We start from the raw sequence: 26,499 nt of genomic DNA, 5'->3' as shown, positions 1-26,499 counted from the left end.
ACGTATATCCGCAGATTAGATGTCTTCTTCTAGCTTCACTAAATTGGAAAAGGATAGTGACCAGGCACAGGAGAATGTGAACTCCTTGTGAACAACTAGTGCAAACATATCATCGAGGAAAATTAAGCTGACTGGAATAAAGACCATTGATCTGTCACCAAAAGCCCCCATGTACCAAATGAGATGGAGGGTCTAGAATAAGAGATGAGAAGAAATATCAGTAATATTAAGAGGTACAGCCACAAGAACAAATGTTAGACCGGCCACACTCCACCACAATAGCCTGCTGCAGTATGATAGTTCCTGTTACATCAAGTTACTGATGATGCTTATTCCATTGTGCAATCTGATAACACCCAGATGTACATTGACATGGCTCTCTAGTCAATCTGCGCTTCACACATTTGCATAACCAGTATTCCGCCTCTTTGCTCTAAGACATTGCTAATCACAGCCTCTCAAGCTCTCTCAAGCCTTTTCTGAGAGTTCGAGGATCAGCATCCAGTCTTTCTGTGGCTGAAGTGGCTCTCCCAATCTAGAGTACCACTCAGTGGAGGATCATTTTAAAACCAATTGCTCACAAAACTGTCAATGTAAATTATGAACAGGACAAACAGTTCACAAATCATCCAAAAATAACATATGCTTTGGTACAGCAATATTATCAGTTCCTTTCTCGTTAATGTTGTCTATATTGTTGCAAAGTTACAGCGACATTGCAATAATTGCATAAACGCGTGTTGTTTTTAAGTATTCTTATTATCTACTCCTTCACACCCAAAGTTATCGTAAAGATAATTCCACTGATGCATATTAGTTTTAACAGAGGTTTCATTTGCCTGTAATATTCTGCTTTCTGCTTAAACAAAAGCCATTGATTTTTCTCAACTATCCGTTTCTGGAATGTTCTCTGACATGCAGTGCCCATTTTTTATCCTGTGGACCTACTGTGCTCAATGTGTTCATGTAGAGGTTGCCTTGACTTGCACTAGTTGCAACAGAGAAATGACTTGATCTAAATAAATGGTGTACTTCACCACGTTCAATGTGTGCATTCAGGATAAAGCTAAGGTAATGTTATGCCACAGAGGTTTGCTGCCTATTTTCAGTGCATACTACTCATTCGTGCATGATGGTATTTGCATTCATTTTAAGTGGCACATTCTGAAAACATTAACAAAGGTGATTTCTTCCATATTGACTCAGTAAACTCCACCCCACCATTCGTGGCCAGCACATATATAATGGCCTAGAAATCCTGGTCGGCTGCTTCTCGCGGGCGATCGGGTAAAAAAGTTTAAAAAGTTGCGCACTTACATGTTCCTACTGCGCCCACGAGCGATCCCGGTCCTGAGGCCTTCATTCCCTGCGCGTCGCAGCGCATGCACGTAGCGATGTGCGCAGGGCTGGAGCTGCAGTCACATGGCTCTGGGCAGCCAATCCAGGTAAAGTATGTTCTCATTCATAATAATGGAAGCTCCTTAAGTTGGAGTTCCATTATTGTGATTGCGAAACCCCCCCAAACACCCAAAACACTAATAAAAAAATAGAAAAAATGCACCACATATTTTTATTAATTTAAATTAAAGTTAGTATGTATCTTATTGAAACGTATAAGATTCTGTTGGGGCTTGACTGGGTAAATGCAGAAAATGTTAATCCCTCGTGTGGGAATCTAGAACTAGAGGGCATAGTTTCAGAATAAGGGGTCGCTCATTTAAAATGGACATGAGGAGGAGTTTCTTCACTCACAGGGTCATGAATCTTTCAAATTCTCTACCCAAGAGTGCTGTGGAGGTCATTGAATATATTTAAGGTGGAGATAAACAGATTTTTGAAAGATAAGGGAGTGAAGGGTTATGGGGAGCGGGCGGGGAAGTGGAGTTGAGGACAGGATCAGATCAGCCATGATCTTATTGAATAGCGGAGCAGGCGCGAGGGGCTAAATGGCCTACTCCTGCTCCTATTTCTTATATTCTTATGCTCTAAGGTTTCTCCAGGAGTTTTCCATCAAATCCATCCTGAAAATCCTTGACTCCAAGCTCTGCACAAAACCCCGTCTAATGTTGGAGACGCACTCCACCTTGCTCCCTGACACTGGCAAGAGGCTCTCTGGCAGGCTTGCAATTGCACCTAGCATTTCCGTGTGCATGCCCATCACCCTTCTTCTGATGGCCACCTATTAGAGATCATCATCTGAGTACTGTGGATCAGAACACTGCATGAACTCTCCCTCCTGAGCTACCCTTTCCCCCTGGCCTGACTGCAGCCCACTTGTGCCCAGTGACTTCCCATGTCACTGGGCGCAAGTGGGGAGGGAGATCGGGAGGCGAGCGGCCTACAAGAGGCCCATCAGCGAGCAGTCCAGGGAGCATCGAGAGACGGGAGTTCGGGAGGTGAGCGGCCTACAAGAGGCCCGTCAGCGAGCAGTCCAGGGAGCATCGAGAGACGGGAGTTCGGGAGGTGAGCGGCCTACAAGAGGCCAGCTGGTGCAGCTACAGCAGGGAGAGAAGGCAAAAAGAAGTCGAAAGAAATCGAAAGGTCACGTCACAGCCAAGGGGGTAAGTGATTGGCTGGTGATTGGTAAGCAGTTTTTCTTTTTCTTTTCTTTATCAGTAACATTTAGCATTGTTGTTGCCAAATTAAGTTTATCTAGGGGTTAAGTCATGGCAGGAGAGCTCGGACACGTGTTATGCTGTTCCTGTACTATGTGGGAAGTCAGGGACGCTTCCGGTGTCCCTGATGACTACGTGTGCGGGAAGTGTATCCGCCTCCAGCTCCTGACAGACTGCATTGCGGCACTGGAGCTGCATGTGGATGAAATCTGGAGCATCCACGATGCTGAGAATGATGTGAATAGCATGTTTAGTGAGTTGATCTTACCGCAGGTAAAGGGTACACAGCCAGATAGTAAATGGGTGACCAACAGGAAGAGTAGTGCAAGGAAGGTCATTCCCCTGCAAAACAGACACACCGCTTTGGGTACTGTTGAGGGGGATGACTCATCAGGGGAGAGCAGCAGCAGCCAAGTTCATGGCACCGTGGGTGGCTCTGCTGCACAGGAGGGCAGGAAAAAGAGTGGGAGAGCTATAGTGATAGGTGATTCGATTGTAAGGGGAATAGAGAGACGTTTCTGCGGCCGCAACCGAGGCTCCAGGATGGTATATTGCCTTCCTGGTACAAGGGTCAAGGATGTCTCGGAGCGGGTGCAGGACATTCTGAAAAGGGAGTGTGAACTGCCAGTTGTCGTGGTGCATATAGGTACCAACGATATAGGTAAAAAACGGGATGAGGTCCTACAAGACGAATTTAGGGAGCTAGAAGCTAAATTAAAAAGTAGGACCTCAAAATTAGTAATCTCAGGATTGCTACCAGTGCCACGTGCTAGTCAGGGTAGGAATTCCAGGATGGCTCAGATGAATATGTGGCTTGAGGAGTGGTGCAAAAGGGAGGGATTCAAATTCCTGGGACATTGAAACTGATTCAAGGGGAGGTGGGACCAGTACAAACTGGACGGTCTGCACCTGGGCAGGACCGGAACCAATGCCCTCGGGGGAGTGTTTGATAGTGCTGTTGGGGAGCAGTTAAACTAACATGGCAGGGGGATGGGAACCTATGCAGGGAGACAGAGGGATATAAAATGGAGGCAGAAGCAAAAGATAGAAAGGAGAATAGTAAAAGTGGAGGGCAGAGAAACCCAAGGCAAAAATCAAAAAGGGCCACATTACAGCAAAATTCTAAAGGGGTAAAAGTGTGTTAAAAATACAAGCCTGAAGGCTCTGTGCCTCAATGCGAGGAGTATTCGTAATAAGGTGGATGAATTAACTGCGCAGACAGCAGTTAATGGATATGATGTGTGATATATTCACAGAACACAGCACACACAGCTTCCTAACATGGCAGGCAGCTCTCTCGGAAGTCTCCGGAAATCTATCTGGTTCTGCTTATTATTAACCCTGTACTTGCAGTACACAATACGTCCACATCCACATTGTGGAGCTACAAACATTACAAGCTTTCAGACATTACACTTCTCCCTCCTTAATGAAGAAGCCATCATAACAAACGTCATACATAATTTTCCTGTTTATACATAACACAGGATATAAACTTTTTTTTCCATATTTACATTTTTAACTTTACCACTTGTTTTCTGTTTTGAAGAGGATACCTTCGCTCTCGAACAGAACCTTCCAAACATGGTGTCAATTTCACACTCATTCGAGGCTCATCCTGAGGAACGTTTTCCTCCACGGAATTTCCTTGATTTTCATTTGAACTCACTCTAACTTCAGGCTCTTTGTTTTCCTGACTCGGACTCAGACTTTCATTCTGATTATCTTCTGGATTTGTTTCCAGTACATTGGATTTAGGATTTGCTACTGGTAGATCAAAACTATCTGATCAGTTAGAAATAATTGAACCATTCCCACCTTCAACTCCTTCCATATCTGTAGGTAAAATATGATCAACATGAACAAACCTAACCTGTCTATTATCAAACATCTTTACCAAATATGTGCGAGGATCTCATATCTTCACCATTCTTCCTGGTAATCACTTTACCCATTTATGGTGATGGTTCTTCACTCTCACCTTCTGGTTTAATTTCACACTTCTCTCTTTTACTCTGCCTTTATCATGATTCTCTTTCTGTCTTAATTGTTTCTCCTCTACGGACTGTGCCAAATTTGGCTTTAACAATGAGAATCTGGTCTGTGGCTGTCGTTTGAGAAACTGGTGTTCTACCAGTAGTTGAATGAGGAGTATTTCGATATGTAATCAAAAAATTAGCCAATTTGTGATCCAATGACAACTGTCATTTCCTTGGATTTGGATCTAACATTTGTTTTATGAGGACACATTTTACAATTTGTACAGTGCGCTCTGCTGCACCATTCATAGCAGGATGGTATGGTGGAACCTTGGTATGTTTCACACCATTTTTGCTCGTGGATTGTGCAAATTCTTCTAAACGAAATTGTGGTCCATTATCTCAAACAATCTCTTCAGAGAGGCCAAATGAAGAAAATAATTTTCGTAAAATGTCCAATGTTTTATTTGTTGTTATTTTCCACATTGGAAACACCTCAACCCACTTCGAATGACTATCAATCACAATGAACAATTGTTGTCCTTCTAACTCAGCAAAATCAATATGTAGCCTTTGCCACACCCTGGGAGGCCATTTCCATGGCTGCAATGGTACTGGTGGTGGTTGCTTCCTTACCGATTGACATATCATACACTGACTCACGATGTATTCGATATCTTTATCAAGACCTGGTCACCATAAATAACTACGTGCAAAACTCTTGGTCAAGCACATTCCCAGGTGCTGGTCATGGAGGTCTTTTAATAATTTGGACCTGAATTTATTTGGTATAACCACCCTTGCACTCCACATGATACAATCTTTATCGACTGATAATTCATTCCTACGAATGAAGAATGGATGTGTATCTTTGTCTGTTACCTGGTTTGGCCATCCATTTACAATATACTCATACACCTTTGACATTCTGGGTCACGTTTGCTTGCTCTACCAATCTCTTCAGCTGTGACTATCAGTTCATCAATGTATGAAAAATAAAACACTTCTTCTCTATCGGGTGTAACGTGATGTGGAAGGCAATCTAGACATTGCATCAGCCTTACTGTGATCAGCTGATCGTCTGTATTCAATATCATATGTATATGCTTACAAAATCAAAGCCCATCTCAGCATTCGGGCTGCAGCTAATGTTGGAACTGGGGACTTTGGATGGAGGATTGCTGTTAGGGGCTTATGGTCCGTAACGATGGTAAACTTACAACCATACAAGTATTTGTAAAACTTCTTGACCCCAAAAATTAATGCCAAAGCTTCCCTTTCAATTTGTGCATAATTACTCTCACTGGCACTGAGAGTGTGTGAAGCAAAAGCAATTGGTCTCTCCTCCCCACTGCTTAATACATGAGAGATTACTGCCCCAACTCCATACGGAGAGGCATCACATGCTAGCTTAATCTCCTTAGATATGTCATAGTGAACTAACATGGTGCTCTCTATCAATTTGCTTTTACACTCCTTGAATGCTGTATCGCATACTTTTGACCACTTCAAATGGACCTGTTTTTTCAAAAGTTCATTCAGTGGATGTAATCCTGTAGCCAAATTTGGTAGCAACTTCCCATAATAGTTCAAAAGACCCAAGAATGAATGAAGTTCAGTGACATTCCTGGGAGTGGGTGCATTTCTAATTGCATCCAGTTTTTCCATGGTTGGATGTAAACCATCTTTGTCTACTCTGTACCCTAAGTACTCCACTGAGTTTTTAAATAACTCACACTTACGAGCAAACACTCTAGCCGTTTGAGGACTTCATTCAATATGTTGTTATGAATTTGCCTATTTGGTGCTGAAATTAGTATATCATCCAAATAACATACTACCTCTTCAATACCTTGAAAAATCTGGTTCATCACCTCTTGGAATATGGCAGGGGCAGAAGACACTCCAAATGGTAGCCTATTAAATTGATATAGGCCGAGATGAGTATTTATAGTCAAACATGACTTGGACTCCTCATCTAGTTCAAGCTGTAAGTAGGCATTCGTAAGATCCAGTTTTGAGAAGATCTGACCATCTGTCAGTGTTGTGAACAAATCTTCTATGTTTGGCAATGTATTGGGGACATTACCCTCGAGAACCTGGTTTACGGTTACTTTATAATCACCACACAATCTTACCTTACCATCAGACTTAGGTACAACAACAATTACATCGATCTATCTTACAAATAATGTTCTCAGTCTCTAGTCTTTTGAGTTCTTGCTCAACTTTCTCCTTGAGTGCATTATGGTATGGAATGTGGCTTGTAGTAAACCGATCTAGCGTCCTTCTGTAGAAACATAGAAACATAGAAAATGTACCCTGACACTCGCTTTGAAGCCTTGGATCGGACTGCCCGTTTCGCAGAACACCTTCGGATACTTCTTGATAACCTCATCCGTTGATGAAAATCTCGCTTCCACACAGAAAATGTTACTCCAATCTAGCTTCAGTGAGCTCAAACATTTTCTTCCTAGTAAGGCAGGCTTGTCTCCTTTCACTACTATTAGAGGCACGTTCTGAAATTGAACTTTATATTTCACCGGTACGGTGATACGACCTACCACAGGAATTTTCTCTCCCGAGTAGCCTCGCAGCTCTATCTTGGATTTCTCCAGTTGAAAATCACGCAATTTGTTGAGGTACAGTGACTCCGGTACTACACTCACAGATGCACCTGTGTCAATTTCCATTGGTATCTTGAATCCCGCAACATCTATGTGAATTTTGATGCTTTCCGAATCGCTGTCCGTTAACCTCGTGCTCCTGATGACATGTAACTCTAACATCTCCTCGTCTTGTTGTTGTTCTTCCAAGCTATGTAGTCTCTTTGGATTTCTACTCATAGCTTTGAATGCTGGACTCATACCTTTTAAAGCTGGTTTACCCTTCAGTCGACATGCCTTCGCAAGATGCCCAATCTTTCTGCAGAAGAAACTCTCTGCCTTCACGTATGGACAACTTTGAGCAATGTGTTGCCCGAGGCAGCTATAGCACGACTTCGACGTTCTGTTAGAATTTCCAGTTTCTGAGACTTTGGGCCCCCACCGTCTTTTACTTTGAACCTGCAGGTGATTTACCTCGGTTGACCGACGACCATAGTCATTATTTAATTCTCGGGAATATTGTTCGGCCATGCCCATCGACCTCGCTGTCTGACAAGCAATCTCAAAAGTCAAGTCATCCGTTGTCAATAACTTCCTTCTGATCGCATCATTTTTCACCCCACAAACAAAATGACCCTGTAATGCTCGGTCTTGAAAGTTTCCAAAATTACAGTGCATCGATAGCTTTTTTAATGCTACGATGTAATCACTGATACATCCATCAGTCTTTTGAATCTGAATCCCGAAACGATAACTTTCAGCAATTTCTCATGGTTTGGGGTTATAGTGCTGCTCCAGCTTCATTAAAATCTCTTTAAGCGTTGTGTCCTTTAACTCGTCAGGCACAAGCAGATTTACAAGGGTTTCGTCTAATGGCAGACCTAACTCCACTAAGAAGATCGCTTTCTTACTTTCCAACACAGCCCGGTTCTGGACTGCATTGTCTGGAACTTCGATTATATTATTTGCAATGAAATACATTTTTAGCCGATCCACATACGCTTTAAAACATTCCCGGTCGTGTCTATATTCCCCCAAATAACCGATTACGCCTGCCATTTTAATCTCTCGCTGTTCACACCGTGTGCTGTATTTTATCTTGGATTTTGTAGCTTTTTTCCAAAGACAGAAACTTCCAAAGTCTCTCTGTCAACTGGCTGAATCCTTCACCAAATAAATTTAAGCTTTAAATCATTCGAAAAATCCCATCCTCATCATCAAATGTGATATATTCACAGAGCACAGCACACACAGCTTCCTAACATGGCTGGCAACTATCTCGGAAGTCTCCTGAAACCTGCCTGGTTCTGTTTATTATTAACCCTGCACTTGCAGTACACAATACGTCCACATCAACAGTGTGGAGCTACAAACATTACAAGCTTACAGACATTACATGATGTAATTGGCATCACGGAGACATGGTTCCAGGGTGACCAAGGCTGGGAACTCAACATCCAGGGGTATTCAACATTTAGGAAGGATAGGCAGAGAGGAAAAGGAGGCTGGGTGGCGTTGCTGGTTAAAGAGGAAATTAATGCAATAGTAAGGAGGGACATTAGCCTGGATGATGTGGAATCAGTATGGGTGGAGCTGCGGAATACCAAAGGGCAGAAAACACTAGTGGGAGTTGTGTACAGGCCACCAAACAGTAGTAGTGAGGTTGGGGACAGCATCAAACAAGAAATAAGGGATGTATGCAATAAAGGTTTAGATGAAGGAACTGAGTATAATATCTCCATTTTGCAGATGATACTAAACTGGGTGGCGGTGTGAGCTGTGAGGAGGATGCTAAGAGGCTGCAGGGTGACTTGGACAGGTTAGGTATGTGGATAAATGTGAGATTATCCATTTTGGGGGCAAAAACATGAAGGCAGAATATTATCTGAATGGCGACAGATTCGGAAAAGGGGAGGTGCAACGAGACCTGGATGTCATGGTTCATCAGTCATTGAAAGTTGGCATGCAGGTACAGCAGGCGGTGAAGAAGGCAAATGGTATGTTGGCCTTCTCAGCTAGAGGATTTGAGCATAGGAGCAGGGAGGGCTTACTGCAGTTGTACAGGGCCTTGGTGAGGCCTCACCTGGAATATTGTGTTCAGTTTTGGTCTCCTAACCTGAGGAAGGACGTTCTGGCTATTGAGGGAGTGCAGCGATGGTTCACCAGACTGATTCCAGCGATGGCTGGACTGTCATATGAGGTGAGACTGGATCAACTGACCTTTATTCACTGGAGTTTAGAAGGATGAGAGGGGATCTCATAGAAACGTATAAGATTCTGACGGGACTGGACAGGTTAGATACGGGAAGAATGTTCCCTATGTTGGGGAAGTCTCGAAGCAGGGGACATAGTCTCAGGATAAGGGGTAGGCCATTTAGGACTGAGATGAGGAGAAACTTTTTCACTCAGAGAGTTGTTAACCTGTGGAATTCCCTGCTGTAGAGAGTTGTTGATGCCAGTTCATTGGATATATTCAAGAGGTAGTTAGATATGGCCCTTACAGCTAAGGGGATCAAGGGGTATGGAGAGAAAGCAGGAAAGGGGTACTGAGGGAATGATCAGCCATGACCTTATTGAATGGTGGTGCACGCTCGAAGGGCCAAATGGCCTACTCCTGCACCTATTTTCTATATTTCTATGTTTCTATATGCAGATCCCACCTCTATACGACCCTCTAAAGTCATGCAGTGCTATTTACTCAGCTGATATCTGCGAGTATCAAATGCAATGCTGATGGCTCTTCATCTTCTTCTTTGTCTCCTCTGTCACTTTGCTGATGATGAGGGACGGGCACTTCTTCGGTTTCTGGAAGCAGAAAAGCACAAGGGTCGGTTTGTGGTGATGTAGGAGGGGGAAAGCTAGATTTCCATGCATACACCATCAGCAGCTTGTAAGTGAGAAGAGATTATGGGATGAGGGGAAGTGGGATGTGAGAAGAAGGATTTGGTATAAACATACCATTAAAAATGGTTTCAACTTCTCCACTGGCACTGCCCCTCTAATGATATCAAGGACAAATTCCTTGAGGTCCATCAAGTTCTCAGTTGTGGGATATCCTCCTATCTGCTGCTGCTCACTCCTGTTTTATGCCATCTTGGCCTGCAAGAGAAAGGAAAATGTATCAGTGAGTGTGGTGTAATGTATTTGGATGATGTACCTGCCATGTTTGAATAGTTCTTGTGTGTGCAAGGTGTGGGAGGTGGGTGTGGTTATTGCAGCAGTGTGAGAGTGAGGTGAAGCTATAATTGTGAGCTATAAGTGGTGATAGCTAACGATTGTTGGTAGGTGACTGATAGGGGAGTGGTGCTTTGAACAGAGTGTGAGGCTGTCGTGCAGATGGTGGGATATGGCATTTGCTGAAGCCTTCACTCAACTTGACCATCTGTGTGAGGTCATTAAACTTTTTGCGCCACTGGATACAGGTCCTTGGGTCCACACTGATAGCCATGACAGATTGTGCAATCTTTTCTCATAACCTTCTGTAAATGACCTTGGATGGCCTCTTGCCTCCCTGCAGGTAACGGACAGCCCACCTTTGTTGTACTCCCAGGCCCAAATTGCAGCATCTGAAAATCATCAAGCTCGTTCTCTCGGTTGTTGTGCCATTGTTTCTCCAGACTGACAATGAGGTGCTTCTACAACAAAGCACCTCCCAGCACCCATTTACATAGTGGAGAGAACTTAGGCCAAACTTTATTGGCCATCAGCCTGGACCCGATATTTCTTCCTACTCCCCCCCCTCTATTGAGCGCTAAGCGAATCAGGAGTGTGTTTAACACTGAGATCAGCGCTCCAATCATGTTAATGAGGAGGCAGCACAAACTTTTCATGCTGCTAACACCACTTAGAAGAGCCGAAGGCAAATAGCAAATGTTTTTGGGCTTATCCAATTTTTAAGCTTCTGTAAATGAAGAGAGGTTGAAATGATAGTCCTTTGGTATGATGTAGAAACATGTAGAGGAAGAGAGAAAACATTGGTCACTTATGCTGAGAAAAGATTACCAGAGAAAGTATTGTGTCAATTACGTTTAGATTAATGTAGGGACTGTTTGAATCCAAAACTGCAGAGACTAATGAAATGGATATATTTGTGATTGGAGGGGTATTTATTATGAGTTGGGGATTTAGTTTTTTTTTGGGCAGTGCGATAATGTGAATGGAAATTATGCTGGAAGTATGTCTGACTGTGGAACAGCAATTGGGACATTTTATTAGTGGGACTTTGTTGGTACAGCAAGAAGTGTAAGTCAATTGTAGGATGAGGTGTTACTAATTAACAATCATGTTGTAAATGGAGAGGATATATTAGGTATATCAGGTAATGAAGCATTCTGTGCTCACATGCAGCAAGATCTGGACAACATTTCAAGCTTGGACTGATAAGTTGCAAGTAATATTCGTGCCACAAAAGTGCCAGGCAAAGAGACAGTCTCACCACCTCCTGTTGACATTCAACGCATTACCATCATCGAATCCCCTGCCATCAATATCCAGGGGGTCAACATTGATCAGAAACTTAACTGGACCAGCCACATAAATACTGTGGCTTTCAGAGCAGGTCAGAGTTGGGTTTTGCAGCGAATGACTCAAAGCCTTTCCATCATCTACAAGGCACAAGTCAGGAGTATGATGGAATACTCTCCACTTGCCTGGATGAGTGCAGCTTCAACAACACTCATGTAGCTCGAAACCATCCAAGGCAAAGCAGTCCACTTGTTTGGCACCCCCTCCACCACCTTAAACATTCACTCCCTCCATCCCTGGCACACTGTGGCTGCAGTGTGTACCATCTACAAGATGCAATGCAGCAACTTGCCATGGCTTCTTTGACAGCACCTCCCAACACTGCGACCTCTACCACCTAGAAGGACAAGGGCAGAAGGCACATGGGAACACCTTCATCTGCAAAGTTCCCCTGCAAGTTACACACCATCCTGACTTGGAAGTATATCGCCGTTCCTTCATCATCACTGGGTCAAAATCCTGGAACTCCCTCCCCAAAAGCATTATGGGAGTATCTTCACTACAGGGACAGCAGCGGCTCAAGAAGGCAACTCACCACCACCTTCTCAAGGGCAATTAGTGATGGCCAATAAATGCTGGCCTTCCCATTGAAGCCCACATCCCAGGAACGAATTAAAAAAAAATGATTTGCCATTGACATATTCCTGGTCCTGTTCAAGCATTCCCCTCAGATCTGATCTAAAATACTCCTGGTCCTGAAGTTGTTTCCCCAGCTCTAACCTCCTTTCCACTAACCATTCAACTGATCTGTCCTGGGCATGATTTGAATCCCAAATTGACTATCATTCTGATTCAAAATGTTTTTCCACATTGTCAATGTTTTAAGCTAAAAAAATGTTTCAGCTCTAAGAATAATTATTTTTGGAATCTGCTTATACTTGTTCCAGATATCTTTTTTGTGCTAATCTATTTCTCAAGGGACCTTCAGACATCAGAGAGAAGAGAATCGTCACATTGGGCAGGAACTGAACCCGTGTTACAGAGATTAAATGGCATTATGCTAAAATGCTGCACCTTGCTTTCGCCATCAATAATCAATTTTACATTTACTATCCAAATATTCTCTGAAGACTAAATTTTGTTTACTTTAAGCAATCACAACCTAACTTTTATTAACTTTCTAAATAATTTGGCATATTCCTTTCTTATGAATTGCTGTAGAATTTTCCAGTCAGGCCTCAAGCACAGAAATTCTATTCTAAACAAAAAAGAACATTAATTATGGCATAGCTAAATATGAAAACAGTATTCTAAGGATATGGTTGAAAATATATGGGGCTAGAACCTCCACTTTTGCACTTATCACCCAAAAATGGGTGTTATTGCTGGCGTGGACGTTATTAAAGGGTTTTCTAATCGTTGACTTCTCGCCCATTCTCAAAACACCTAGTTTCCATTTTTGAAAATGGGAGTTACCGCGATTGATATCAAATGGGAGGTAGTGTTAAATTTCTTTGACCTTCTGCCGTAAAGTGTGGCTGTCCTTAGCAACGGCATAGCAACACTCGATTCCGGCGATTCAGGAGGTCAAGGATCATCATGATATGCACAGAAGAGGAGACAGAGAGAGAGGGAACTAAGAGACACTGAAAGCATGTGTGGCTATAGTGTGCGCTTGTCTGACTGTTGTGGGAGGCACGACGGAGATTCACCGGTAGCAAAAAGCCTACTAAGCACCAAGAACATAGTTGGCACCGAGTTTTTGTCCAACAAATAAGATATAACATGGAAGGGATGGAGGAGGTCGGGAGCTAGTAGCCAGGAACACTGGTGGCAGAGGGTACCCAGTGGTCCCTGAGTGCTGCACTGCACCCCAAGGTGCCACACCCTCATTGCCAACCACATATGAGAGCCAGCAGCAACATCTTGCTTCTGGCTCAGAGCATATTCCCATCTCGGGATCGTCCTCTCCTGTATCCATTCAAGCATTGCTTTGGCTGTCACCGCCCTCCCCTCAATGAAGCATTGCCTGAGAACCTCCTCGGCCAGGTGGCTTGGAGTCAGGAGGGGAAGGGGAAGGGGTAGAGGTGGGGAGGAGAAGCGGGAGCGGGGGAGGGGGGAAATTTTTGGTTTGTACAGAAATACTGATGATTTCAGACAAATGTTCGGTTTAAATGTTTTTTATTTAACAAAACTTGTAGCACATTGGCTCACTTGGCTGCACCATTACGCGCTGGTGATTCTTTAACATCAAAGAGTACAATCACACTTAATTTCAATCAACTTAAACTTTAACTGTCGCCAAGGTGATGGCCACCATTGATGTATGACTTGTACACCCAGCAGTGTGTCAGCCTTGTAAATAACACCACCGTTCTTTCAGGTAAAGCGATCATTGATGAGCTCCTGACGTAAGGCTCTTGCAACTATCGTGCCACCACGGGCCCTTTCATGCAGTCTACAAGGGAGTGGGGGCATGGCTTCAGCGTCTGCCTGATTGTCTGGGCCGATGTCAGCGTCCACCTCGTCGTCCTCCTCTTCCTCACTCTGGTGAGGTGGACTGTCAGAGTCATCAGGCAATTCTTGTCCCCTCCTGATAGCCAAGCTGTGTAGCATAGAGCACACCACCACGAATTGAGCTACCTGCTCAGGGTGGTTTTGGAGCTCGCCTCCTGAGTGGTCCAGGCATCTAAAGCGCTGCTTCAGCACTCCAATGGTTTTCTCTGCGATATTGCGAGTTGCTCTGTGGCTCTCATTGTATCGCCTCTTGGCCTCAGTGTGGGTGTCACGCAGGGGGGTCATCAGCCAGGTGGCGAGGCCATATCCATTATCACCAAGCATCCAGCATTGACCTTGTGGCTCATTGTTAAACAAGTCAGATACAGTGCTCTCATGCAGGATGTGACCATCATGGATGCTGCCCAGAAATTGAGCATTCACTGCCAGTATAATTTGCTGGTGGTTGATAACGAGTTGGACATTCAGGGAGTGGAATCCCTTGCGATTCCTGAAAACCTCAGCATCCTGAAAAGGTGCCCGCATCGCAATGTGCGTACAGTCTATTGCTCCCTGCACCTTGGGGAAGTTTGCAATTCTGGAGAATCCTAGAGCCCTGTCACTCTGTGCCTTCCTGGTCATAGGGAAGCTGACCAAATCCCTCCTGCATGCGTACAGAGCTTCAGTGAGCTGTCTAATGCAGCAATGTGTGCCATGCAGAGAAAGTTCGCAAATGTTGCCAGCTGTGGCCTGAAAAGAACCCGAGACATAGAATGACAGTTCCCCGGTCACTTTGACCTCGACGGACAGTGTAGTACTGATGGTGCTGGCAGGCTGCAGATCTCCCCTTATGAGCTAACATACCTCAGTGATAACCTCTTTGTGGAAGCGCAGTCTCCGAAAGTAGGTGGTGTCGGGCAAGTCGACTGTACAAGCAAACAAACAAACACACACGCAGATCAGCGTGTGGTCCGATCTAGGGCGTTACCCAGCCTTGTGGAGCAAAACGGAGAGGAGAGGTGTCGGTGATTTAAGTATTTATCTGCAGAATAACAACAATAATGGGTGCAATTTTTAGCATGCCTGATGTGATAAGGCTGTCGACCATATATGGCTTGCAGAGGCGACGAATAATTTGACGGCGATATCGGGGAGACAGATTAATGGGGAGGAGGCCTTACCCTCTGAGTCTATAGCGAGAGGCGCTCATACCTGCAACTGAGTGAGGCAGACTGCATTCGCAGGCTGCGATTCAGAAAGGAGGTCATCACAAAGATCTGCCAACTAATCAGGGCAGACATGCGGCCAAGAAGTGGAAGGAGGACTGCCCTAGCTGTAGAAGTAAAGGAAACAGCGGCACTTGCCTTCTATGCTGTGGGATCATTTCAAGCTTCAACTGGGGACGTATGCTCGAACTCGCAGCATGCCATCCATTGCTGCATTCGCCAGGTGACTGCTACACTGTATGTCAAAAGGGACCAGTTCATCACTTTCCCAATGACCATGTAGGCAATGACAGACAGGGCTGTGGGGTTCCCCAAAATTGCTGGCTTCCCCAGGGTACAGGGTGCCATTGACTGTACCCACATTGCCTTGACACCCTTGCAAGATTCCAAAGTTTACCGCAACAGGAAAGGGTTTCACTTCCTAAATGTGCAGCTGTTTTGCGATGACCTGCAGCAGATCATGGCAGTGGATGCCAAATATCCCGGTCGCATCCATGATGCTTTCATCCTACATGAGAGCATTATATCTGCGATGTTTCAGGAGCTGCCAGAAGGGCAGAGCTGGTTGCTCGGTGACAAAGGTTACAGGCTCGCCAACTGGATATTGACACCCCTACGCAAACCCCGCACTGAGACAGAGCGTCAGTACAATATGACCCACATAATGACAGAGCATCATAGAGAGGACAATTGGCATTTTAAAGCAGCATTTCTGATGCCTGGACCACTCTGGAGGCTACCTGCAATACTCTTTTCACCATGTCGCTCAGGTCACTGTTGTGTGCTGCATGCTGCACAACTTGGCCATCATGAGGGGACAAGCACTGGACATTGAAGATCCTCCTGAGGGGAGAAGGAGGGATGAGGATTCGGACGAGGTTGATGAAGAGGAGGAGGAGGAGGAGGAGGAGGAACAGCAGCAGGAGGAGGAACCACCAGAAGCCACAGGACAACGGTGGAAGAGGGTGGGCTGACCATGGGGACCTCTAGCCATTGCTAGAGACTTGCGACAGTGGCTAAACCATGAACGTTTTTCTGCCTGGAGGGTAAACGTCGGCACGGTTGATTATAGTGTCGCACCGTGTTGACTGTTTGCACTTTTAATTATGTTGTGTTAGTTTATGTTGGTCTAATATATACTGTTGATTAAATTCACAAAATAATGCACTGATTCTGGTTAAATTAAAAGAATAGGTTTATTAGACATTTGTACATTTGCATTTAACTTTAATAAAATACTTAACTTTTCAATGAAGAAATATCAAACTTTAACATTTTCAATTAACAAAACTTTATTGTATCAAACTTTTCGATTAACAAAACAAGTAACAACAAGATACAAATATCTCTCCTGCCCCTTATTCAATGACCACTAGTGAGTAGTACCCCTCTTGCCCGTCCTGGTGCCTCTACCCTTAGCCCTGTCTGTTGATGCAGCAGACTTCCTCGGGCCTCCCGGTGAGCCCACGGTTATATTTTTTTGGTTTTCGTTGTTGGGGTTGCACAGGGGCAGTCCTAGTAGATACCTTGCTGGAAGGCCCGGGTTCGTCTTTGTCTTCTTTTTCAAGCTGTGGATCACCCTGTGGCACAGTCCCTGAGGGTGGTCTGGGGATGATTTGAGTGGCAGCAGTTGATGCCGCCAATTGGTGTTGTTGAATGACAACCTGGGCGTGTTCCCTCATTGCAGCAGCTACCTACAAATTTCCACCACATATGTCAGACAATTTCCCCATCAGCTGTCCCGACAGTGCATCAAGTACATCCACCATTCCCTCCCTAATCTGCCCCGCCAGACAGTGTTGCTACTTCTCCTGACAATCCCACAATTTCTACCTTCACCTCACCCATGGTGTCCACGAGCGACCTGGTTAGCTGCACACTCTCCCCACTCATCCCGATGAGCTGTACCATGTCTACCTGCCCTTGTGGTTCAGCTATCCTTTCCACCCTCCCTCGCCGTCTCCCACTGCGCCTTGCTCCTCGACCCTATTGGGCATCCCTCTCCCAGGTGTGCTTTGCTGGACCACACTGGGACACGCATCCTGATCCATGAGCTTCACCGGCTGCAGGTCCAACATGACCATCTGATCAGTGGGAGGATCGTCATGCTAGCCTTTATCCAGATCATCCTGCTCAAAATCAGGAAAAAATTCTGGACTCTCTTCTGGATGTCCTTCGGGTGCTACTTCTGCCGGTACTTCTGCCAGTACTTCTGCTTGTCCTTCTGGATCACCTTCTGCCTCTTCCTGATGCGCAGCTGCTGTAAAACATACCAAAAACATCCATTAAAGCCGAACTAGCCCACGCAGTATTTAGCCAACCCACTGTGCAAATTGCAGGGCTTACCCCGTCTATTTGACCTGGGCCCAGCATCCACATTGGTGGTGTATCTTCTCCGGTGAACTTTAATCAGATCAGAGATTCTCTGTTCCAGCTGGCGCAATTGCAGCTTACTTGGTGGACCACCACCAGTACAATTCCTGTGGTTCCTGATCTTTGCATTCTTCAACTGCAAAGATGAAAATATCACTTTTTAAAGAGAGGGTCCTTTTGTGTGGAAGAGACACACACACACATACATATTTACAAATGTAATTGCAGTGCATGCTTACTTTAACTAATTGTCCTAGATCCTGCCACCTCTTTTTCAGCTGCCCGCCGATACTCCGGGTGATGGCTACTGCATTGTATTCTACAGCAACATCATCCCAATGTTGAGCCATTATAGCAGGTTGCACTTTTTTTCACTTTTCCCCCTGAGCTGCCAGCAGATCCCATTTCCTTTCAATGATAACTACCAGGGATACCACTTCGTGTGGGAGAAATCGAACAGCCCTTCCTTCTCACTGTCCTTCGAATTCCTCTTCCACTTCCCTCTCAGCAACGTTTTGTAGATTTTAATGCTCAAAATTGCAGAAAGATCCAGTCAGCATGATCCGATCACAAAAGGAAAAATTAGCCAATCACAAAGGGCTCTTTAAATATGTCTGATCCAGACCAGGAAGTTTCTTTTCTCACGCATGCCCAGAGAGGATTTTTAAGCGCAGACTTGTAGCTCCGCCCCCCACCCCCCCTCCCCCGCAGACACCTTCGGAGAGCGCGGCGCAAAATTCAAATATTTGTTTGGCGAAAGTCCCGATTTTTTTTTCTGGTGCAAACGTACAAAAAAAATCATACGTCAACATACATGGGCGCCAAAAATGTAGCAAGTGGAAAATAAGGGCCATAGTATGTAATGACAGCTTCTGAGTTAGTTAGTAGGCTAAGGGCCTGTTGGCCCATGTTATAGTATTATTTATCATGGGTTGCTACTATCTGTATAAGCCTAAAACACAAGAACACATCTGGATCTGGAGATAGTTTGCAGTTCTGGTAGTAACACTGAATATTACTCCTCCAGGGCTTTAGAACTGAATTGCAATCTCCTCTGACATAACCCCAGAGAGATATTCAAAAAAGTTTTCCTCAGTCTGTGAACCGTGTTAAGAAATAGGAGCAGGAGTAGGGCCATTTAGCCCCTCGAGCCTGCTCCGCCATTTAATAAGATCATGGCTGATCTGATTATGGGCTCAGCTCCACTTCCCTGCCCACTCCACATAACCCTTCACTCCCTTATCGCTCAAAAATCTGTCTATCACTGCCTTAAATATATTCAATGACCCAGACTCCACAGCTCTCTGGGGCAGAGAATTCCACATATATACAATCCTCAGAAAGATGAAATTCCTCCTCATCTCAGTTTTAAATAGGCAGCCCCTTATTCTGAGACTATGCCCTCTAGTTTTGCTCGATAGATGGCAAAATGAGCCTGTCATTCTCAAAAAATGATTTCCTTGCAGTCCATTGTTCTCATTATGCTCAGATAAGGTTAGCATGAATGTTGATGGTTATCTAAGCCTAGACAATTGTTCCTTATTATCTGTAATTATCAGTGATAGTGTGGCCTACACTAAATGGGCTAATACTCTAATCCCATTCTGTCCAGCTCATTGCTCAGAGGTGAATAATCTACACTCTGATGAGCGTTTTACCTGCTCGTTCTTAAACCCAACCAGTTTCATCTGAAGTCACGACCAGTAACAGCCTTTTCTTCCTCTTTACTTGAGCTCGGCTAATTACTGTTTGAAGGGAAGTAACCACTTTCTGCGTCATGTTGCTATTCAATACTACAATTAGGTAAGCTGCTTTTTGAAAAGGAGGACAACAGAACAGATTTCAATCTTTCTTACTCTTTTCAACCTTGGTGGTGTCCTGGACTTTGAGACTCGCCCTTTCACTTCGGTTTTGCATTAAAAATAAACAGTATAATATTATGGAACTGGATTTGAGATTGGAGGCTTCCCGCGGGCGGATGCCTCCAATCAGCAAAAAATCCACGCACTTACCTTCTGCCTCGGGATCCATGGAGAGTTGCGCTCCTGGGCCTGCAGGGAGGCCCAACTCTCCACCCGCGGAGGCCCTTTTCCCAGGGATGCGGAGGACCTGTCAAGAGAATTCTTGATAGATTACAAGTTCCGGGTTTTAGCGCATGCCTAAATCCGTAACTTACACGGCCTCTATGGGCGCGTGCACAACTCGTACGTACCCATTGGGGCTACAAATTATGGCACTATATGTCAAAATATCAGAAGAGAGTATAGAAGGCCCACCATTCCTAGAAACACCTAATACCATATGATCCTCAATATAGAGTGTAGGATACCAAAGTACAAACGCTTAAGTAAGTAGTTGTTATATACGATCTACATGTTATACCAAGTTTACCACAATAGCACTTCTCTACCCTGTGACCTCTACCATTGAGAGGGACAAGATCAGCCATGTCTTGGGAGCACCATCACCTCCAAGTTCTTCTTCATGTCACACACCATTTTGACATATATCACCATTCCTTAATCATGGCTGTGTGAATATCCCAGTATTTCCTTCCAAATACTATTGTGGGGGTTCCATTATCACAAGGACTGCAGCAATTCAAGAAAGCCCACAATCACCTTCTTAAGGCAATTAAGATTAAATGTAACTGTGCCAGTGTAACCCACATCCAGAGAACAAATTTATAAAAAACAAAGAATGCCCTGTTAGTGAGCCAGAACACATTCTTTGACCAAATAACCTTTTTCACTGTGACAGGTTGGCCCTATTCTTCTATTTTTTTCCCCTCTTGGGCTATCTTCCTCTTACCAGCTCCAACAGAGAGATACTCTGGACGATGTGTTTCTTTTTCAAATGTCACAGGAAACCAGAAATCTAACCTCTGACCCTCTCTCAGTCAGGGGGTTGGGCAGCAGGGGTGCTGGTTAAATTGGCTACTCCCTCTGGATGGGGGACCTTGTACAAATTATCTCTTCGCGGGAAATTTTTAAATCCAAAAAAATGGGTGGATTGGGGTCAGGTGGGAGGTTAAAGAATAAAAACCTGGAATCCTGACCCCAACCACCTACAACCTGACCCCTTCTGGTTTATACGGAGGTGGGACGGCTGGGCGGGCAGCAAAGCATCCCTGAGGTGCACGGCAATCGGGAGGTCCCACGTGAGCCGCTAACCAGCTCTTGCCGAAGCAAAAGCAAATTTAAAGGGACCACGCACAAATAAAATTAGAGGAAACATTGGAAAGCAGGCAATTTGCTCCCAATGGGTGGGGCTCCATTTAAATATTATAATATGGGTCCATGCCACACGGTGATCCACCATTTCAAATTTAACCCTGGCTGACTGGGTTTCCCAGGCCTTGGGGAATCTGCCAGCTAAAGGGAGGCGAGGACAGCTGGATCCATGAGGTAAGTGCCTTTCCACCAGCGTCCCTGCCTCACCAAACCCCCACCCGCACGACCCTTCCTATCCCCCCCACAATTCACCACCAGAACTGGCCGCGTGGCCTTCGATATGCCCTGACCCTTCCCACTTCCACCCCGACCTCACCCCTGAGGCCTCCAAGCTCTCCTCCAGCCTTCGATTCTCGGTCCCTGGACCCCATCACCGCTCTGGCATTCGACCCCCCCCCCCGCCGGCCTCTGATTCTCCCCTATGGCCTCCCCACTCCCCTGATCCTCCTCTGGCTTCCGACCACAACGTGCAATCCCTCCCTCCCTCCTCTCCGGCCTTCCCGTCGAACAACCAGCCATCCTCTCCATCTGGCTGGCTCCGAGCAGGAATCAGTGCTTTGAAATGCTAATCAGGACCGACTGTTAAATTTGGCAGGGCCTGCGGAAAACCCATTTTCCTGGGTTTCCCGGACGCTTCCAGCATGCCAGCTCCCAACCCGCCTCCAAATTAAAAGACCAGCCTTAATATCTGAAAATGAATAGGGCTTTTGCCCCCCAAAAAGGGTTGGAATCTCCATCCTCACCCACGGACTCCTCTTGTTACCTCTTGAAGCCATTTTTCTACTGACATGTGGAGAGGCAGCTTAAGAACATAATAAGAACATAAGAATTAGGAACAGGAGTAGGCCATCTAGCCCCTCGAGCCTGCTCTGCCATTCAACAAGATCATGGCTGATCTGGCCGTGGACTCAGCTCCACTTACCTGGCCGTGGACTCAGCTCCACTTACCCGCCCGCTCCCCATAAGCCTTAATTCCCTGATTGGTTAAAAATCTATCTATCTGTGACTTGAATACATTCAATGAGCTAGCCTCAACTGCTTCCTTGGGCAGAGAATTCCACAGATTCACAACCCTCTGGGAGAAGAAATTCCTTCTCAACTCGGTTTCAAATTGGCTCCCCCGTATTTTGAGGCTGTGCCCCCTAGTTCTAGTCTCCCCTACCAGTGGAAACAACCTCTCTGCCTCGATCTTGTCTATCCCTTTCATTATTTTAAATGTTTCTATAAGATCACCCCCCATCCTTCTGAACTCCAACGAGTAAAGACCCAGTCTACTCAATCTATCACCATAAGGTAACCCCCTCATCTCCGGAATCAGCCTAGTGAATCGTCTCTGTACCGCCTCCAAATCTAGTATATCCTTCCTTAAGTAAGGTGACCAAAACTGCATGCAGTACTCCAGGTGCGGCCTCACCAATACCCTATACAGTTGCAGAAGGACGTCCCTGCTTTTGTACTCCATCCCTCTCGCAATGAAGGCCAACATTCCATTCGCCTTCCTGATTACCTGCTGCACCTGCAAACTAACTTTTTGGGATTCATGCACAAGGACCCCCAGGTCCCTCTGCACCGCAGCATGTTGTAATTTCTCCCCATTCAAATAATATTCCCTTTTACTGTTTTTTTTTCCAAGGTGGATGACCTCACACTTTCCGACATTGTATTCCATCTGCCAAACCTTAGCCCATTCGCTTAACCTAGCTAAATCTCTTTGCAGCCTCTCTGTGTCCTCTACACAACCCGCTTTCCCACTAATCTTTGTGTCATCTGCAAATTTTGTTACACTACACTCTGTCCCCTCTTCCAGGTCATCTATGTATATTGTAAACAGTTGTGGTCCCAGCACCGATCCCTGTGGCACACCACTAACCACTGATTTCCAACCCTAAAAGGACCCATTTATCCCGACTCTCTGCTTTCTGTTAACCAGCCAATTCTCTATCCATGCTAATACATTTCCACTGACCCCGTGTACTTTTATCTTCTGCAGTAACCTTTTGTGTGGCACCTTATCGAATGCCTTTTGAAAATCTAAATACGCCACATCCATCAGTGCACCTCTATTCACCATGCTCGTTATATCCTCAAAGAATTTCAGTAAATTAGTTAAACATGATTTCCCCTTCATGAATCCATGCTGCGTCTGCTTGATTGCACTATTCCTATCTAGATGTCCCACTATTTCTTCCTGAATGATAGTTTCAAGCATTTTCCCCACTACAGATGTTAAACTAACCGGCCTATAGTTACCTGCCTTTTGTCTGCCCCCTTTTTTAAACAGAGGCGTTACATTAGCTGCTTTCCAATCCGCTGGTACCTCCCCAGAGTCCAGAGAATTTTGGTAGATTATAACGAATGCATCTGCTATAACTTCCGCCATCTCTTTTAATACCCTGGGATGCATTTCATCAGGACCAGGGGACTTGTCCACCTTAAGTTCCATTAGCCTGTCCAGCACTACCCACTTAGTGATAGTGATTGTTTCCAGGTCCTCCCTTCCCACATTCCTGTGACCAGCAATTTCTGGCATGGTTTCTGTATCTTCCACTGTGAAGACCGAAGCAAAATAATTGTTTAAGGTCTCAGCCATTTCCACATTTCCCATTATTAAATCCCCCTTCTCATCTTCTAAGGGACCAACATTTACTTGATTCACTCTTTTCCGTTTTATATCTCTGTAAAAGCTTTTACTATCCGTTTTTATGTTTTGCGCAAGTTTACCTTAGTAATCTATCTTTCCTTACTTTATTGCTTTCTTAGTCATTCTTTGCTGTCGTTTAAAATTTTCCCAATCTTCTATTTTCCCAGTAACCTTGGCCACCTTATACGCATTGGTTTTTAATTTGATACTCTCCTTAATTTCCTTGGTTATCCACGGCTGGTTATCCCTTCTCTTACCGCCCTTCTTTTTCATTGGAATATATTTTTGTTGAGCACTATGAAAGAGCTCCTTCAAAGTCCTCCACTGTTCCTCAATTGTGCCACCATTTAGTCTTTGTTTCCAGTCTACTTTAGCCAACTCTGCCCTCATCCCACTGTAGTCCCTTTTGTTTAAGCATAGTATGCTCGTTTGAGACACTACTTCCTCACCCTCAATCTGTATTACAAATTCAACCATAATGTGATCACTCATTCCTCGAGGAGCTTTTACGAGGATATCGTTTATTATTCCTGTCTCATCACACAGGACCAGATCTAAGATAGCTTGCTCCCTTGTAGGTTCTGTAACATACTGTTCTAAGAAACAATCCTGTATGCATTCTATGAATTCCTCCTCCAGGCTACCCCGTGCGATTTGAGTTGACCAAACGATATGTAGGTTAAATTCCCCCATGATTACTGCCGTTCCTTTTTCACATGCCTCCATTATTCCCTTGATTATTGCCCGCCCCACCGTGAAGTTATTATTTGGGGGCCTATAAACTACGCCCACCAGTGACTTTTTCCCCTTACTATCTCTAATCTCCACCCACAATGATTCAACATTTTGTTCATTAGAGCCAATATCGTCTCTCACAACTGCCCTGATATCATCCTTTATTAACAGAGCTACCCCACCTCCTTTCCCTTCTTGTCTATCTTTCCGAATTGTCAGATACCCCTGCATGTTTAATTCCCAGTCTTGGCCACCCTGCAACCACGTTTCTGTAATGGCCACCAAATCATGCCCATTTATAATGATTTGTGCTGTCAACTCATTTACTTTATTTCGAATGCTGCGTGCGTTTAGGTAGTGTTTTAATACTAATTTTTAAAGCATGATTTTTAGTTTTGACCCCTCCTGCAGCCCCTTTACATTCAGTGGCCCTTTTTGTTTTTTGCCTTGGGTTTCTCTGCCCTCCACTTTTAATCATCTCCTTTCTGTCTTTTGCTTTTGTCTCCTTTTTGTTTCCCTCTGTCTCCCTGCATTGGTTCCCATCCCCCTGCCATATTAGTTTAACTCCTCCCCAACAGCACTAGCAAACACTCCCCCTTGGACATTGGTTCCGGTCCTGCCGAGGTGCAGACCATCCGGTTTGTACTGGTCCCACCTCCCCCAGAACCGGTTCCAATGCCCCAGAAATTTGAATCCCTCCCTGCTGCACCACTGCTCAAGCCACGTATTCATCTGAGCTATCCTGCGATTCCTACTCTGACTAGCACGTGGCACTGGTCGCAATCCTGAGATTACTACTTTTGAGGTCCTACTTTTTAATTTAGCTCCTAGCTCCTTAAATTTGTTTCGTAGGACCTCATCCCTTTTTTTAGCTATATCATTGGCACCAATGTGCACCACGACAACTGGCTGTTCACCCTCCCTTTTCAGAATGTCATGCACCTGCTCCGAGACATCCTTGACCCTTGCACCAGGGAGGCAACATACCATCCTGGAGTCTCGGTTGCGGCCACAGAAACGCCTATCTATTCCCCTTACAATCGAATCCCCTATCACTATCGCTCTCCCACTCTTTTTCCTACCCTCCTGTGCAGCAGAGCCCGCCATGGTGCCATGAACTTGGTTGCTGCTGCCCTCCCCTGATGAATCATCCCCCTCAACAGTACTCAAAACGGTGTATCTGTTTTGCAGGGGTATGACCGCAGGGGACCCCTGCACTACCTTCCTTGCACTGCTCTTCCTGCTGGTCTTCCATTCCCTCGCTGGCTGTGGACCCTTCACCTGTGGTAAGACCAACTCACTAAACATGCTATTCACGTCATTCTCAGCATCGTGGATGCTCCAGAGTGATTCCACCCTCAGCTCCAATTCCGCAACGCGGTCTGTCAGGAGCTGGAGGCGGATACACTTCCCGCACACGTAGTCGTCAGGGACGCCGGAAGTGTCCCTGAGTTCCCACATGGTACAGGAGGTGCATATCACGTGACCGAGCTCTCATGCCATGACTTAACCTTTAGATACACTTAAATTGGCAACAACAGTGCTAAAGTTTACTCACTGATATAGAAGAGACAAAAGAAAAACTACTCACCAATCACCAGCCAATCACTTACCCCCTTGGCTGTGATGTCACCTTTCTGTTTCTTTCTACTTCTTTTTTGCCTTCTCCCTGTCGCTGCACAAGCTGGGCCTTTCTAGGCCTCTCGCTGACCCCGGACTCACGCCTCTCCACGCACCTCCTCGACGCTGCTCCAGAGTCAGTGACGCACCTCCTCACGCTGCTCCCAACTGCCGCCACGTTGGGCCTTTTGTAGGCCTCTCGCCGACCCCGGAATTCACGCCTCTCCATGCACCTCCTCGACACTGCTCCCGACTCAGCGACGCATCTCCTCACGCTGCAGTGATTGTCCCTCCTATTTCGGCCCCTTTCCAGGCGCAATCCAATATCCCGGCGGCAGACTTTATCAAACCTTTTCAGATGATACCCACACATTTGTAATCACGAAACATTTAATACAGTGTTATGCAGTCATGTGCAATTTCCAGTTTGGTCAATTAATGAGCTCCCAGTAGCAGGCCATTGTGGAGCAGGAGCAAACCTCCAGAGATTTAACAGGCTGAGCAGAGAAAA

This window comes from Pristiophorus japonicus, chromosome 2 (genome assembly GCF_044704955.1).
Source record: "Pristiophorus japonicus isolate sPriJap1 chromosome 2, sPriJap1.hap1, whole genome shotgun sequence".
NCBI lineage: Eukaryota > Metazoa > Chordata > Chondrichthyes > Pristiophoridae > Pristiophorus > Pristiophorus japonicus.
Note: the sequence above shows the minus strand (reverse complement) of the source record.